Here is an 18,270-nt window from a genome sequence, read left to right on the forward strand (position 1 = left end):
AATCATAAGAAACTCCACATGCAGAGTAAACTAAATTCACAGGAGACTGAAAAATCACCTGGAATGCTGCTACAGTGCTCTGAAAAGAGAGGAGAGTTTAACTGAGCTTGACAGGCTTCGGCTACAGCTTTTTCGGCACAAGGTGATATAACAATAGGGGATTCTGCCTGGTTTTATGGAGCTATTCCATAAAGAAACGTCCAAAATTTTACTTCCATGCAATTACTAAGTATTCTGAACCTTGATAATAAGGCATACTTCACACATTCCAACTCTTATAAGAATCCCATTTCACCGAGTCCTAAATTTTCAGTCTCTCATTAGGCCAAAGTATGTTCACAGGGACTGGTGAGAAAGAAGTCTTCGGTTTTCAGTGGCCTCATCATCACGAGCACAGACCATGCAAAGGGAGAGTCGGAGCTGCCTGAAATTCTCACACATCTGGAGTTGGCTTTGGTGATACGAGTTCCCTGGAGCACACATAGGAAATGCCGGGTGAGCACGCTGAACAACTAGGATGGACCGGTGCTTTTTGATTCTGGGAAGTCAAAATTTGAGTCGCTGAACTGGAAAGCCTGCTTTGCCTTGTGCAGAAAACACCTGAAATCCACCAGGAACGCCTTGACACGAGAAGGCACAAACTACAGGAACTGAAATCCAGGACTAATTCTGGTTTGTTCTTGTTTTAACCCTGAGAAGTAGAGGATGCCCAGTCTCTAACCCAATATTTAAAATGTGATAGTCACCCCCACTGCAAAGCAAGATGGATTATCCCTAGTACTATTTACTATTTACTATTCACTATTCCTGTATAGTCCTAAATACCCCAGTAACAGTACCTATAAACTATGACACTTTTTGAACAAAATAGTCTCTGCGAATGGGAAGCCCTAAAATGCTGCTTTAATTTATCGTACTTCCAAACAGAACTCCTTTGGGGCAAATCCCAACAGCCAAACAGTCAAGGGCTTTCCCTACTGAATGCAACCGTTACCGTGATGTTATGCCCTTAATGCACAACGAGAAGTATTTCCTACCGTGCTGGCTTTCTGGCAGTGGAGCAACACCCACCACTGCCACTTCTTTTTTTTTTTTTTTTTTTTTTTAAATTACGTCTGTCTTAAAAAGATCCCGCTAATTAAATGTATGCCTTCTAGATTGTCACTGTTCAAAGCAGTTTAAAGCAGAAGCCTGACTTTCTAGTGGGCTTTCTTCTTCTGCCAAACTCATCTGCTGAACCCCACTATTAATGGAAGGGTTAGGTCTGTGTCATGGCACCACCATGTGAAAATGCTACTACTGAAGGTTCTGTTTCAAAAACACAAGCATCCTGGGGATCAGCAGAGTTATGAGAGGAAATACAGATTACAGGGCATCTTAAAGCATGTGTGTAAATGTTTGCTGGCAAATGACAACAGCTTTCTAAACAAACTAGAACAATGTTGAAATGTGACAGCTTCACACGTAACAGTATTTTAAAACAGTCAGTCCCAGCTGTTAATACTGGCTGTATGTTTGGGGCCATATGCTACCTTTTACAATATAAAACCAAGTCCACTTGGCACGTGAAAAACGTGCACCTCTCAGCAATACCTCCCCACGTTGCATCCGTTCAAAAGATTTAAAGTCCTACCAGTCTTTTCAAAACCAAATGCGTTGCTGTGTTATTTTGCACACATGTAAGCTACCAGCAAGCTTTTACTGCTGGCGTTTTTCTGTCGCTAGTCTTTTCTCGGCTAATCTCCCACTGTCACTGGAAATCTCACCACGTTGGACGGTTTACTGAAAACATTTTATTGTAATCAAAAAGTGACGTATCAGGGCTCTGCGTATTCTGCAAATCATTCTGCTGATATTTCATAATCGGTTGTAACAGCTGCTTCTGGCAGGCAATTAAAAAACATACTCAACCATGAAGATGTTCACAGTACCTGAAACTCCACCCAAAGTAATGAACGGTGGTTAAAACTAAGATGCCCCAGCAAAACCTTTCACGTTGCATTGTCACAACTCACAATTCTGAACAAAATGTTCACTTCTATAAAGCTCCAATGTAAAGATCCAGCTGCAATATTTCAAGGGCAGCACAGTCGCCTTCATGCCGTTACTTGCAACACTTGAATTCGTTCACATTTTAAGAAAATTTGATACAGATGACTTAAGAATTCAGTCTTTTTTTCATTATCTGTCGTTCCATGGAGTGACAGATTTCACTTTTTAGTCATCCTTCTCTTTGCTCTTCTTCGATTTTTTTCTTCTTGTGTTTGAGTTTTGTCCCAAACTCAGCATTGGGAAATCCTTTATTCTCATCCCCTTTTCTTCTCTTCTGGTGTTTTTTACATTCATTTCCTTTGCCATCTTCCAGCGGATATTCCATGTCCTTCTCATTTGATTGTGGTGGATCTTTCATGCCGTGGCGCTCTCTTCCAGAAGGTTTTTCAGGGTCACGTCCATCTCTATTATGACTTCTGTGGCTTTGCCCACCAGGAGAGTCTTCCCTGCGTCCCCGAGCATATGGCAAATTCTCTCGTCTGGTCCCAGGTGGACCAGACCTATCTGGAGAAATGCTCTCTCTATTTACTGCTGGTCGAGGTTGAGCGCCAGCAGCAAAGCCCTTGTAAAACTTTTCGTACCATTCTCTATAGTTCCGTTCCCATTCTCTGTATCTCTCCTTTTCAAAGCGACCTCTGAGGTCAACAGATCTGCCATGGTAAGCTTTCATATCATACGGGGGAACTTCTCGGTATCTCTTAAAGTACTGCCTTTCTCCATCCCCTCGAGGTATAGTCCGTTTAGTGGGAGACTGGCCTCGAAACGCTGGAGACCTTGACCTAGAGCGACAGTTACGACTCTTCCCTTTGCCTCTTCTTGGATAGGGTGGTGATCGCGAGAAGGAACGAGAAGGGGAACGCCTAAATGATCGAGAGTAGGAGCCAGAGCGGGAAGAACCTGATCTTGACTTGGAGTGGGTACACGAACTTCTAGAGTAAAATGAAGCACTATAGGGAGACTTGGACCTTAGAAAAAAAAACAACACAAAAACCATAAATGAAGTTAATTCAAAACAGTCACTCTCCTGGTTGATTTTTCTCCTCCCAAAATTAGTTGTTTGGGGGTTTTTCCCCTCTCCATATGCTTATGTCAAAGCTGCTTTCAGCTGCTGACATAACGCTACTGCAAATTGGAGGACGTGATAACATGTAAAAGTTTCTGCTTACAAGAGAGAACACCTGCTGCTTTGATAGTGTAAAAGCATAGAGGAAGGGTAAGTTTATATCCACCATTTCTGTCACATGAACTGCCACAGCTCTTGATTGACTGAAGGTGGCCTATACTGGCTTCTGCTGGTCCGCAAAGGCACACGTGTTTCACTACTCAGGCACGACATGCAGTGCAAACCCTTTTTGGTGCAGTAAGACGCAAAAAGAGCAAGTCTTAATGGCTACAGTGCACTATCAAACATCAAGAAGACACGATTCAGCCTGAAGACAGTAAAGCTCCATTTTAAAATGCCCGCTCAGTCCATTTAACTTCACTACTGATTTGGCAATTTGTACAGGATGCAAAATACAGCAAAATACGGATTGTACAGCAATTCTACATACAGGACACTTCTAGCCACATGGCCTAGCAAAATTTTCCACATCATAGCTCTAACCAAGGATAGTGACGGCTTCTGAACTCAGCCTCTAGTACTACAACCCATTGCCATTACTCTAGGAAAGCTACTGGCAGCGTTACTAACAGAGCTGTTCAGACTCCTGCCCATGTGATTTTTGGGGACAGAAGACATGAGCTACCCTGAGCTTTTTCTTCACAAGTTTTGCTTTTATTAGTTTTTAAAGAACCATTTCACATTATTCTGCATATGTTCATTAGCATCATTCCTCCCCTTTAGGAAGAGACACACCTGCTCCTTAACAACTGCTGCCCAATTCTAACGATCCGTCTGCTGTAGCCTCTGCCGTATGTGAGCTAGTACCCTACATATGAAACCCCCATCGCTGCTAATCCCTTGAATCATCCAGTCCATCCAATGACAGAAGGATGGAGTGGAACTCCTCCTCATTCTTCTACACAATCTGCTTCTCCCTTACGGACTCTGCCCTGATTTTAAAGAGGAAAGAGAACAAAGCGGGAGCGTGGTGGCGAGCATTTTTCTCCCTGCTTTCTGTTCATTTGAGATGACACTCATTTCTTGGTCTTCACACTTGCCCTCCACATCCTCATCCCCGGCACGTCCCTCAGTCTTCTCTCCTCATACTCAGCTTTGCAACTGTGCATGGAGGCTGCCCATGCTGAAAAGAGACTCCCATCTCCCGTGTGCCGAGTGCCCACCGCTCCTCTGCCACTCCTTGATACGCTTAATGCTTCCCACGTTGTTGATGACATATTTGGCCTGTTCTTGTCCCTGAACTGTTATTTTCTTCCTTACTGAATTTCAGATTTCAGACAATCTGTGGGATGGATCCTGGTTTCTGTTATTTATTTATCTTAAGATTTTAGAAACACAATGCACCCTTACAATCTACCTAGAACAAATTTATACCAAAAGGAAGGACGAGCTTGACACTGCGACAATAGATAAGGCAGGCTCCTCTCTCTCCCTCTGAGAGAAAGCAGCTTGGCTGTTGGAGATGACTATATTGAAGAAATTCAAAATTGTCAGAAACTAACAGCACTGACTTTTCCAATCATGTGCTCAATCAGTATCAACTAAGTTGCCAAAAAAAAAAAAAAGAGAATGTTGGAGTCTGGTTGCTATCAGGAAATCAATTTTTTCAGCTCTGTTCAGCCAGCAATCAAAAGGGTGGCTTTCCATCCGATCCTTTGATTCTGTTTCATTTTTATATGTAACTATAGTGTCCTCAAAAAAACGTCGTTTCTCAGAGTCCTCTTTTCAATCATGTACCGGGGTTTTATGTTAAATAATCTCACCGCAAGCACAGACTCCCTCCGTCAAAGCCAATTCAAATTAAGCCGTTTAAACAATAATTACCACTTGTATTCTCCACAGCTATCTGTGCATTCTTTCTTCATTGTAAATCAGCTGTTGTATAAGGTACGTGTTATGGCCTCGTTACAAGCAGTAATAGATTGAATTGCTGTGGAATACTTACAGTTCCCAGCCTGGTCTGCCACCTGCTGAGCGAGGTGTACTGGCTCTCGTTGGATGACGACCTTTTGGAGTCGGGAGAGGACAAAGAGAAAAATCCCATTCAGTGTATCTGAAGGCCATTTCTTTACAGAATTTCTGAAGTTATAGTTACTTACCAGTTGTGGGCACTGATTGTCCTTGGGGGCCCGGAAGACTTGGTAATGCTGGTTGTCTTCGTACAGGAACCTGACAGGCCTTGTGAGTAAATGCAGACGGTTGGAAAAGAAGCTCTACTAAATGCAAGAATCACTGCATATGTTGAAATACAACTTACCTTCTCTTTCAACAAACTGCTGACCGACAGCCAGGGAGATGCAGAAGGTTCAGCAGCAGTCACCAGAGCAGCAGGAGGTATAACACTATCAGCATTGCTACAAAAAAAAAACCCAAATTTTTATTGTTCAAACAGTCTTTTGAAGGGCTACTGTCATGTCTGTAAATATTTCACATTTACAGTGTTTCAGTGTTTATTATCCAATCTGTACGCGTCACTGACTATGCTGTGTATTACTGAGGATGACTCTGACTTATCGTAATATTGATTATAGAAATACTGTAGAAAGAAGTACTGTGAAAACACCTGGCCTATTTTACCCAGGATTGTGCTTTTACACTTTTCATGGAAATATTATTTCCTCGGTACTAAAGAGAAATTAACCCACTCAAGAAGGTTTGCCATAACAAAATGGTTTCTTTAGGAATTGCTAGCCCCTTCAAATGAAAGGGCTCCTGGGGAAAAAGCGTTCCTCTCTCAGGCTAAGCCTGTACGGAATGACTGATACGGGACCCAAACAAGCAATACTTCTGAGAACATTCTTGCAGGAGGCACACTTCCGACTTTTCAAAGTGTCCTCTTTCAAAGTGAGGACTTTCACTAAACAGAACTTCCGCAGTTATCTGAAACTGTCACTAATGAGACATAAATGGCTGTCAGCGCAGCTCAAGGAGAAGAATCTAACTTTGGCATCCTGGTGTCTTTTATGTTCATGTTGATCTACAGATTTACTTACTGCAAAGGTCCAGGAGGTGCAACAGTCATAGTCATGAGTGCTGGTGGAGGTGGTGGCGGCTGCTGCTGCTGCTGAATCGTCTGGTGGAGCCCTTTTGTGTAGCCACTTCCATTGCTGAAGCTGTTCACAGCCTAGAGGCAGAAAAACATTTACCACAAGGTAATATGAAACTTCAGTAGATACATGAACAAAAGCCTCCACAGAGTAAAATTACTTGTGTAGTCCTGTAAATGCTGTCAATCCTAAAATGAATCAACACACAAATACATGCACACATCGCCTTAAACACTGAGAGTAACAACTGGTCACTCAGAGTACCTGTATCTAAAATACTTCAGTGTTAACACCGAATTTGACAGTAAGGCAATCACGTTAAACAAAAGCGCGACCTGAATTTGCCCCACTGTCTCTAAAGAGTTGTCAGCTTCTCCAGCAACAGATAATGGATTTGAAAAGTAAATGTAGCCGATTTAATTTAGCAGGTTTTGAGGAGATGTAAACTAATATTTTCTTCCCTTTTGGCTTTTTACAAATAGACTTGTCTTACAGTTTACGTAAAAGTCATCCTGTTACCTTGCGTAGGAACATGTTGGCAATTAAAGCATCAGGGGAAACGTCTGTCTGATGACACGTTGGGCATGTGTGTTCCTCAGACTCCAGCAATGTTGTTCTAATGCCTGTGCGTAATTAGAATCATCAAAGTAGGTTTAGCCAACAAAAGGAAATTTTGGAGGCTCCAATCAATCATAAAAAGAGATATATGATTAATGAGTGAATATGGTCTTGAATTGAGAGCATGAAGCTATAGATGTTCAACCATGGAAATCATTTCTAGGATGCAGCAAATAACTGTGCGGTTTTGATATTTCACTAACGTAACATTTGAAGACGGCTGCGTCTGGATGTTTTGACTGTCCTTTTTTCCACTCTCTAGTACAGTGAGAAGTCACCACCCTCCAGGTTAATGAATAAAACGCACCTCAAAAGAACATCAGAAGGACTGAGTTGCAAAGGTTTTAACCAGCTCTCCCGTGGAGAAGAATGTGGATTAAATGCCTAACTATTGGTTTGTGGCAGACCACAGTAAGGTTGGCTATACTGAGCCGACCAGAGTTGGCTATACCATTTTGTGTGAGGGAAAGGGCTGTGAGAAAAACTAAATGCATTCAATATCTAATACTGTAATCACCTGCGCAGCTGTGCACTCTTCTAATGCTTGTCCTTCCGCATGTAAAGAGGATTTAACAAGATACGTAAAAAAGGAAAAAAGCTTTCTGCCTTTTTTTTTCCTTTATACGAGAAGAGTCCTTTCCTATTCAGTGGACACTCAAGTATGGAATAGAACTGGTAACAAAGACATTTTGTCATCTCCTGTTTCTGCTTTCAGAAAATCAGATGTGGTGTTTGGAGTGAACGAACCGGGGAGTAACACTTACATTCATCACAATAACTGTTTCCACAGCAGGGAATAACGGCCGCATCAGTCATTATCTCTTTACAAATGAGACATAACAACTCATCTGGAACAGGGTCTTCGGAGGAGGAGGAGGAGGAGGACGGCTCCGCTGGTAAGAAGGGAGGCTTCTCCTTCTTTCCGCTAGCATAAGCTTCCCTGGAGGGCCGGGTGAGGAAGGAAAAATTTAACAATGGGTACAGGAAAACTTTTCCAAGCTCTGGAGTTCCCGGGGCATGAACAGTAGGACCGCCCTATTTTAATACGAGAAAGCATCACGGATTTTGAGGTTAACATACAATGACAATGCTTCCTCCCCCGTGGTTACAGATGCCGGCCAACTTGGCTGCATTGCCACTCAGACATTCACGCATGGTTTCTCTCCTTCACCTTTTGGTCAGCCCAATTAGTTCCATACTTACGCATTAATAATTGGTATTGCATATGTTCCGCTCTTTGTCAGCATAGCACCCTTTGTATTGGGATCTTTCACCTCCATCATGAAACTCCTTGGAATGCCCGTGCTTTTCTTAATTCTGGCAACAGGCTCAACATTTTTGTCCTGTTAAGAAAAGGAATGCAGACATAGCTCATCTTAAGACCCACACTTAAAATGACACTTTGATGATTAATTTAAGCAGCAAAAGCCCTTAATTCTCTCCTTCTACCTAGCCTAAGGGTTACTCGACCAAAAATACTTATTTTCCTACAGAAATATAGCCAGGATGTTTCAAGGACTTGAGCAGCATTTTGAACTCCGTGGACATTCTTTTGCTAAACTTCAGCTTCCGCAAGGATTACATATGGCTTAGCTCACCATCCACTCAGAGGAGAGGCACAAACCCACTCCTCCTCCACAGCGCAATGCAGAGGGAGAGCCCCATTCAGGGCTCTGAACCAGTCACTGGAGAAACTTAGTTCACCATCGATATGTACGAAGGTTGCATATGCATTCGGCGACTAAAGTTAGATGGCATGAATACTCAACCAGAGACTTGTGTCATTAAAACACGCAAATATTCAATAGGTGGGGTCAAGAGAAACATCTTCCTTTTATACGGAATTCTAAACACTGTGAACTGTCATTAAAAAGCGTTAAAACCAGAAAGATTTTTAATAGTATTGAAATACATAAAAATACGCATGACAGTTCACAGAGAAAGATCTATGGACATATTTAATAGCTACGACCAAGAAAAAAGAACATTTTACCTTTTAAATTCCAGGTTTCCCTTGAATTTTGAAGGGGTTTGCAACATTGCCCTATAACCTCTGGATTTCACCCCACGAGAAACAATGCCTAATCTGAATGTTCTTGTATTTGTTATGTAATTGCCACGTGAAAAAGGAAAAGCGAAGTAACACCAGAAGTCCCCTGCACTCTTACCCCATTCGTTGGGCAGTTCTTTATGTAGTGGCCAGGTTTTCCGCAACGAAAGCATATATAGGATGGTGGAGGCGTATCCCAGGGTTTGGTCATGTAACTAAAGGGTTTTTGAGAAAAGGAGAAAAAGGTATGCATGTGTCTCTCTTGTTAAAACAAACATCTCTACAATTTGTCCACAATCTTCAAAGAACAGATTTGACGTTATCGACACTTACTTGATTGGATTGTATTCACGGCAAGACTGCATCATCATAGCTTTTATTTTGTCTTCTTCGGAAGCATTGGCTGCAGCCAGATTGTCGGTCTGTTTAAGAGGTAAGCATTTGACACACGCATTAGAAACACATTTGCGCCCACGCAGCCAGAGACGAGACCACTCACCCCATCCTGTAAAGAGCAGCACAACGCTAGCTGGGGCTGCATGAAAACAGCTGCTTATAGAAAATACTGTTGTCCTGAAGGTGTTCTGGGCACTCCTTACGCCATCACATGACGTTTATGTGCCCGTTAACTTCTTGGGCACTCAAAACCTTAGGCTCTGTTTGCACTTCACATCAAGACTCGTGTAACCAATCCAGTTTTCTTCCAAGCGGACTGAAGCCATGTGTAGAAAAAATGACGCTACCCAGTACTCTTCAACTGATTTTTAAGCTCCAGACTACTGGAAGGAGGAGATAGCCACTGTACGTTTACTGGAGAAAGATGTATGCAACTATCAGTATTTACGCTCTGCAGCGTTAAAAGGACACTCAACTCAAGAGTCGGGGAAGCTCTTTCTGCTTGCTGAAATTCAGCTTCAGACACAGAAGTGTTAAAAGGAATCAAGCTTTTTATAATCCCTCAGCAAGACAACAGACTCTTTGCAGTAGAAGTTTGGCCATCATGTGCTCTCGGCAGTCCAAACCACGTGTTTGGACTCCCCCTACTAACTTCTTCATATTAAGTGATTTAACTACAGTAAGGAAAACCTGCAGGTTTTTTCCAGTTGACTGTGTCCTTTTAACATACAAATTGTCATATAAGCCTTGTGCACCGCTAGATCTTCAAATTATGGAAGCCCGCTGGATTTCTTTAAGCAGCATTTCTTAAAACGCTTTTATTACACACAAGCCCAGTTACAAGCCAGGTCTAAGGGAGTGACTGTCAATGATTTGGACCTTCAGGTACCCATCCTTCAGATCAGCCCCTCATGGCTTTGGCTTTATATGCATTCATTCACAAAAGCAACAAACTAGTTTCTACATTTTATTAAATGGTTGTTTCTTAGACATAGTGTTTTCTCAACAGTAACATAATCCAGAGGGACATCTCTGAAATCATTTCCATTAACATTTACAGAAAACTTTACAGACGCTTCACTCATTTGTTGGAACCCAAACGGTTTACAAAGCACGTCCAAAACCCACAAAACATTACTAGGAATAGACCAAAATTGAAATACAGCATTTAATACGTCGTAATCACAAACCAGAAGCCTGATAACACATTGCCTCCATGCTAAGCCAGTCTGCACTAAAGAGGTCAGAGAAAGTAACAGGTTTGAGCTGCCGTATTTTTCTGAAATACTTAAATTCTCTCAAAAGCCTAAAAGCGTACCCCACTTGGACAGTTTTTCACATTTTAGAGTAAAACTTCACGTGAGGTTCCAGAACTTCACAGACAGGACACGTTTAGGGACAGCACTGATGGAGACCACTGTCTTTTGGTGGATACCTTCCAAACTCTTTCTGTTTTTCTTTATTCCCCCCCACAAATGTACACATTAGGAAACGTGTCTCACACTGCAGTGAGAGAGGGAAGAAGCTCCCAGCGGGAAAAGATTCCTCTTTCTTGGAAATGAACTCCCGCCTGTATTATAATCTTTGTAACTTTAAAGACTAGTGTTTTAATTGGCTAGCACTACGCCTTTTCACAAGGTGCAATTGCTAGGGCTTTCCCAGACAAAGTTACGCATTGTTGAGCAAAAAATGCAAGCAGTTCCAGAGCAAAACACGGTATTACAACAGTTTCAGAGGTCACATCTGCTAATACGCCACACATACACATTGGTAGATTCCAATAAATGATTAGGCGCTTTTTCAGAATTTACACAGTCTGCGTGCAAACAAATTAGGTTGTGTTGCTCACTGTAGGTGCACTACAATTTATGAAGTTGTGCAGCTCTCAAAGAATGGATCTGTAACTGTAATGACCGGCAATTCAGAAATAGCCATGCAAGTGTCCGCGTTACAGAAACGCTTCTATTTTGGCTGTGGCAAAGCCCCCTGAAATGTCCACACCTTGCAGCCAATTCCATTCTTCTGTAAAAAATGTTTTCGTTTCCCACACAAAATTAACGAGATGTATGAAAAATGGTAAACAGCGTCTGAAGGGCTTCTTTTTTGTCTCTTGAAGATGAGTAATCCTGCAACGTTACGTTGAGGCTGATAAGGTACTCCCCTTCTCTCTGCCCAAGCTGGGAACTGCTCTTTACAGGATAGTATCAAAATACACACGCATTGTAAAGTTAAAATAAATACTTTAAGTTATTAAAAATTAAATTAAGGTTTTGTTCACATTACAACAGCTATCCAGCTATAGACCACAGCATAAGAGTTAAAAATACAAAGCAAACGATTTCTTTGGGGAGGGAGTAGGGGTAAGTATTTGACAAGATTATATATATATACATATATTTACCTTCACAAGCTGGGCCAGAGAAAGAGGTGCAGGAGAGTCATCAATCTGTTCACAAAACACGAAACACATATTCAAGTTCCACAGTCAAAACACAGCGATAGTTCACCTCTACTCTAGTCTGAGAGTAACACTATATCCTCTGGGCGTCACTGAAAGAGGCGTTTCAAACCCGGTGTAATTTGTCTTTGTCCAAAACAAAGTCCAAAACTATGAGAGCTTAGGAGTGCCCGTGTGGTTAATGAGAAGAAACTAAATGAATCGAACTGGCTTGAGATGAACTGCTTGCTCCCGAATACCTCAGAGAGGGACCCTTGTCAAATGCTCACAACTGCTTGAAAGTCGAAGGGGTAAGGCGGCTGTCAATTTTCAGCTGAAAAGGTTTTTAAAAAACTATTTATTTGAGAAGGACCCATCACTGCGGGAAACTTATCTTCAGCGTAGTTTGTAAACTAATGGTTAATTTCCCATCATTGATACAGGCACATGGTTATGCTTCTAGGAACAGAGTGTAGCTGCCTGTCAAAATAAAGCACCTGCACATCGGCCCTGGAACATGAACTCTGCCCCTCCGCTCAAGAAGGTTAAAAATGCCAAGCTCGCCATACCCCACAAAGCCCAAACAAAAACAGCAATCCAAAACATCAGCCAATAAAAAGAACCCATCACCTTGTCTAGAAAAAGAATAAGCTGCTCAAATTCCTGAAATGAAGGGGTTTACTACGACAGAGATCCTTGCAGTCACTGACACAGCCACACTAAAAGGATCCCCTTCCGTGCTTTGGCTGTAGTAACAGCAGGAGAGCAGCACACATTTGCAAGCGTGGAATGACAGCTAACGTAAGAGCAAGGTGATGAAGCAATAGCCAAAGAATAAGCTTTTGTGCATCCTGTTTAAAACAATCTTAACTAATGTTAAGTTTGCTGCTTTACTCTACAGCAACAATTGGCAAGCTTTCCAGTGATTTATTCCTACCACGCTAAGATCCAGGTTCTGCTTTGAAATACATCCAGAAACATGTGTATTTCAAACAAAACAAAACAAAATCCCCACACTTTTGACCAAGACCTGAGGTAGATTCCAGACTAAAGCTAATTGTGTCTCCAACACTAGAAGCACCTGAGGCTGCGCTGATTTACAGTGAGAGAGAGGTCACGTAAAGAGCGATGCGAGGCTTCTGCCCTCCCTCCTTTGGTCTTTTGGGGGCTTTTTTGAGACACCTCTGTTAGCTGGTGGTAAGATGCTACTTAGAAATATAATGCAGACATGGCAGGGAACACACGAGGCGAAAAGAATGGTAACTTTATTTATGAACATGTGATTCCTGTTTATACACATGCTAGCAAACAACAAGAAAAATAATGCTTTTCAAGAAATAAAAACCCATCGGAATTAGATCAAATACTACAAATGTGGCTTACATAAATGCACTACATTAAGTGCTGGGGTCACCGGGTCAGTTAAAGTAACTCCAACTCGAGTGATCGGATCCAGTGATCCAGGGTTAGTGTAATGCCTCACACCACTCGAGTGAAGAAAAAGCAGTTCTACTTCAAATAACGATGAAAAACTAAAACCATCACACAGTAAGTTTTATACTACAAGGACTATTTTGAAACACACAGTTTCACACCGTATTCAAGCCAAGTGCCAAATCCAGACCTAGACCACTACCAGTCAAGTATTTCCCTGGGTTACTGATCTAGATTTTAGCAGCAGACTGACAGCGTTTTCAAACCTCAAGAAAAATGCTGCCCCTTTTCCCAATGTAAATTCAAAGTGGTGGTATACTAAAGAAAGGCTTAACCTTTGGGAAATGAAAGCAGCATCCAACCCTGAAAACACCCGGATCCAAAAAGGTACTGCAGGCAGAAGTTAAGAAAAGTGACAGGGATTTTACCCACAAATGCACCACGCTATGCACAAATGCACCAGAGCGGGCAGGGGTGAGCGGCCCTGCTCCCTGCCCCGCAGGGGGACCCTGGGCACAGACCCCAGCCCCCCAGACCCAGACCCCAGCCCCGTGCCTGCCTGGGCACCCAGAAGCTCCCTCCTCTTTGCAGGCAGCCTTTGGGCTCAGTGCTGCTCCGCAGGCAGGGATCATCTCCCAGGGCTCCAGCCTGGAAAGGGGCAGCGGAGGCACCAGCTCAGGCTCCGGGCAGCACCCAGCTGCTCCCAGCGAGCATCCCTCCGGCACCAGCCCAGGGGACCCTGGGCTCCCCGGGGGATGTGTCCCCCGGTGCAGGGAGGCCCGATCCCAGCAGAGCATGAGCAGCCCAGAAAGGCTTCTCCCAGCCCCTGGCCTTGCAGGGGTGGGGGGAGAGGGCAAGCCAAGCTCCCGGCCCCCCGAGCTCCCCAGAGCAGGGTGCCCACCCCACTCCATCCCCACGGTGCCTGCTCCAGCCTGCCCGGGCAGTGGGGGTGCCCACCTCCCTGGAGTGGGGCCCTACCTCTGGCAGCACAAGTGTCCTCTCCTTTAGGGCTTTCATGATGCCTCCTAAATGTCAGCACACACAGAGAGGTTTTGGGCCCCAGGAAGGGCTGGGTGTGTTGTTTGAGGGGTCAGGAGCAGGGGCAAAGGGCTGCGTGGGGAGCAGGGGAGCAGTGCTGTGTTGTGCCCGTCACCAGGCACCGGCAGTTGCAGCTGGAACACGGGCCATGGCAACAGGAGCGCAGTGGGGACGGGAACAAGCCCCCTTACAGGGCGGGCAGCTCAATACATACATGCCCCCCAAAGTTAATAATCCCAACACATTAGACTTCCTCCCTGTCTTAAGCGGTTCTTCCTAACCATGCCCTCATTTAACAAGTGGGTTTGCCCAGAGCATTGCAGACTGTCTTTGGGACGCTGGGGCAAGTGCAGCACGTCCTTCCAAAGAAGTCTGGATGTACCGACATGCCAAGGAAAAACCCAGCCTGTCCTCATCTACAAGTGCTAGCCCAGGCTCCAGGCAGCGCCTTCTGGGCCTTTGAGCCACCGACCCTTCACCATCCTCCGTTCCTTACCATCTCACCATACAACAGCTCTTACGGGTTAGTAGATGAGCAGCCACAAGAGAAGCCCAAAGGCAAAACCCCAGAGGAAACACAGCTACAATTCTGAAAAGCAATCAACAGGTCCCAGTGACACCAAGGGGTCACTGCAGTCTACGGGCAGGGCTGGAACGTGTACTTCTGGTGGCATTTGATCCAAGGCACCTCCTACAGAGCACCCAGCCCTGCTGGGACAGGCGATGCTCTCTGCCTTGGCTCAAACAGTATCACTTCAATTGTACAGTTTTTAGGAACAAATACCCAAGTATTTAAGGACATGAAAAGGCATCGGAACTGTCCTCAAAACGTATGGGATGTGTTGGGATCGGTATTTGTTGAGCCCCCGAGTCAAAAGCAAGAAACAGTACCAAGTTCAGCAATAATGGTTTCTCAGTGGCTTTTGAAAACATTTTCAAAAAGCATTAGGCAAAAAAGTACTTAAAAACAAAAGCTAAGTGATACAATGGGAAAAGGGAAAAAAATACGCTCTAAACATTTTTTGTTGCAACAAACAAAAACCCCACACACCCCCATACAAACATACATATTGGCTAGCTACAGACAGACGTAGCACATCAGTGTGCAAACCTTGAACCAGCATGATCTAAAAACCATCATATATCACCTGTTCAACACAAAGTCATACAGGAAATAGCCTGGCATGTTCAATATGAAATACAATGCATTTGAGGCACAAATACCAATATTCACATTCGAACTGCGCAAGCGATGGCATTACTCAGTCTTTACTACGCTGAATAAGATACACTGTATTTGCAATATATACTGTGTTTTACTGGAAAATACATGAAGTTAATGTTTGCAGAATTAACACAAGGCTATTTGTTTAGGATTTGCTTAGAATGTCTTGTTTAGAATTAAGGGTGTTGAAAAAAGGGTGAGATTGTGTTTTTACATACCGTTTTTGATGTTCCACTCAGTGGCTCAGTTCCGCCTCTAGAAAAAGAAATAAAGGTGATCAGAACTTTAAATAAAGCACTCGTAGCAAACATAAAGCAGTGAAAACAGATCACAAAACCTGAACATCATAACATTATGTTCTAAATAATCTAGTGAATATGGAAATTCATTTGCATACATAAACTGTTCTCTCTTGGTGCACTCAGTGCAACTAATAAAACCCTCCAAAGTCACGTTTCTTTGGCCATACAGTGGTTTCTTCATCCATTTACCTTGAAGAACATACTACAAGGCAAGTAACGCATGTTTGAAAGGCCTCTCCACCATTGCAGCGTACTTTCATCATTCCCAAACATCAGCCCCTCTACCAGTGGTTTCTGCCATGTTTCCAGCTGAAGGAACAGAAAGCTCACCTGCCTGGTTAATTGTCAACATTAGCACAGCAGTGCTGGTCTGTCCTTATCCCCACGTACGGGTGTTTGTTTGATCTTTGATGCCAGCAGCATCTACCCTCTCATTTTGGGGCAGCATGACAATACCCGGGGAGGGTGCCATCCAGCCAGAAGCGGAGGATGCATTGACAAGGTAGCACTAAGCACACATATTTCAATACATACATTCACCCCCAAAGCAAGGCCACGTTTATAAGCACAAGGCTGCCGTGTCCAGAATTACTAGGGAGTGCCTGAAGGCATCTCCTCTGAGATGGAAACAAATTATGAGTTTACACTACAATGGCTATCTGTCGTTCCTATAAAAGCAATAAAAGCAAACGCATATAATAAGGGAGCTCTCCACGGAGAGGAAACAGGATCTACAACTTGGGTCTCAGAAGAGCCAACCCCAAGGACAAACCCAGGAGAATCCTCTTAAAAGTTACCGTTGATGGAGTTGGAACCCCATCTCCCAGCAGGCCTAAAAATGTCAGCCTACTTCGGGACAGATACGGTAACATCTGCCCCATGACGACAAACATTTACTGCAGCTTTAACGAGAGAGATACAAGCAGAATGCCTCCGTAAACTAATAGCCATTAAAAAAGTTCACACGTTGAAACCCCTAGCCAAGAATTCAATGCTTTATGGACACTCACATGGCAGATGTTTTGCCGGCAGCTTTAACTCCTCCAACAGGGATTCTTCTCACAATTACCGACGAGTTCTTAGCAATCAGGGCGTTGTCATCTGTGTACTCTGGAACAACATAAACACAGAAAAAAAATCAGCCAATTTGTAAGAACGCATATTAATTTGTAATTACACAGCACTCCAGAGGATCCTTTTGCAGCTATAAATGCAAAATCCTATATGTAACAGCGCGCTGTTATCGTCTCAACATACTAAGAGGACTTTTCAAGAAGCACATACTTCTTCACTGAGTTGTGATTACGCATGGAAACAAAGAAACACACTTTGTAAAAATGCTATGACGTATATTACAGTAATACTTCAGGGGCTAATATATTTATGAGCATCAATGTTTCACCTAAAACTTTCCTTTCGGTTTCTCAACTGCCATAACAGGATCTCCGTGTTTGGCCTATTTCAAAACATTTTTTCTCCCGGTGACAACAACTGGGCCCATCACAGTTTATTGCCGTCGAACGTTCTGGGTTTAATGCTCTGCTTTACACAGACCCAGCCGTTACAGAAGGGACATCAGCCAGGCAGCCATTCAGCCTGCTGGCATTCGTCAGGCTAGAAGTTCATTAGCAACTGAAGGCAAATTCAGAGACCCTTCTGCAGCAAAGCCCTTCAAGCAAATTAAACCTTTTTCAAAAGCTCTTCGCAGTTTTAGTCAACACTACGAGAAAAATCCGGGACTCCCAAAATGTACCTCTACCTACTCTGCGAGGCCCCCAGCACAAGTCACAGCTCCCGATGGCGGCCGAATCTCATCATGGCTTCCCGCCCCGCTTCATCCCCGCCCCGCATCCCTCCTGGTGCTCCCCACGCCCACGACATGGGCCCCGGCTGGACTCGGGCCACCTGGGGCGACCCGCAGAGAGCCCAGCATGGCTCCCGCAGGCCGCGGCCACCACGGGGGGTCCCCGAGGCCCCGCGCTGCGCCCCACGCACCTGCTCCAGTCTGGGCGTTGCTGATCTGCAAGTCGCTGGTGGCCGCCTTCAGCTTCTCGCGGGCCATGATCTGGCGCTTGAGGTCCCGCAGGCAGATGTTCAGGCCGCTGAAGATGACCCTGTCATACGCCAGCTTGGCAGCGAACTTGTAGTGGATGCACAACATGGTTGTGGCCAGGTGGTCCAGGGGCCACGGCGTCCACAGCGGTACCAAGTGTGGCGGCCTCTGTGCTGGGTTGGGCTGGTGGCAGCGCAGAGAAGGGCCCGCCGAGGGGCCGGGGAAAGCGGTGCGGGCTGAGCCGAGCTCTGTCCCTGCTCCCTCTCTCCCACACAGTGTTGCCAGGCCTGGCCAGTCACTACGGCCACTGGGCAACGGCCCACCGCCCCACCCCCACGCCTCAGGGGACCCAGCGCATTGTGACAAAAGGGCTGTCACTGCCCCTGGCTGCTGGTGTCCCTGGTGTCCCCTGGCCTGTCACCGGCCACTGTCCTGTCACCCCCCAGGTCGGCGGGGTCCCTCCTGTCACCCCCAGGCTGCCACCCCCGCTATCCC

At 44.5% G+C, this 18,270-nt stretch overlaps 1 pseudogene; it reads right to left on the bottom strand.

The window, feature by feature from the left end:
- Positions 1-2,221: 2,221 nt before the first annotated feature.
- LOC141743062 (E3 ubiquitin-protein ligase RBBP6-like) lies at positions 2,222-17,883 on the bottom strand (annotated as a pseudogene).
- Between the last annotated feature and the right edge of the window lie 387 nt (positions 17,884-18,270).

Source organism: Larus michahellis, chromosome 4 (genome assembly GCF_964199755.1).
Source record: "Larus michahellis chromosome 4, bLarMic1.1, whole genome shotgun sequence".
Taxonomy (NCBI): domain Eukaryota; kingdom Metazoa; phylum Chordata; class Aves; order Charadriiformes; family Laridae; genus Larus; species Larus michahellis.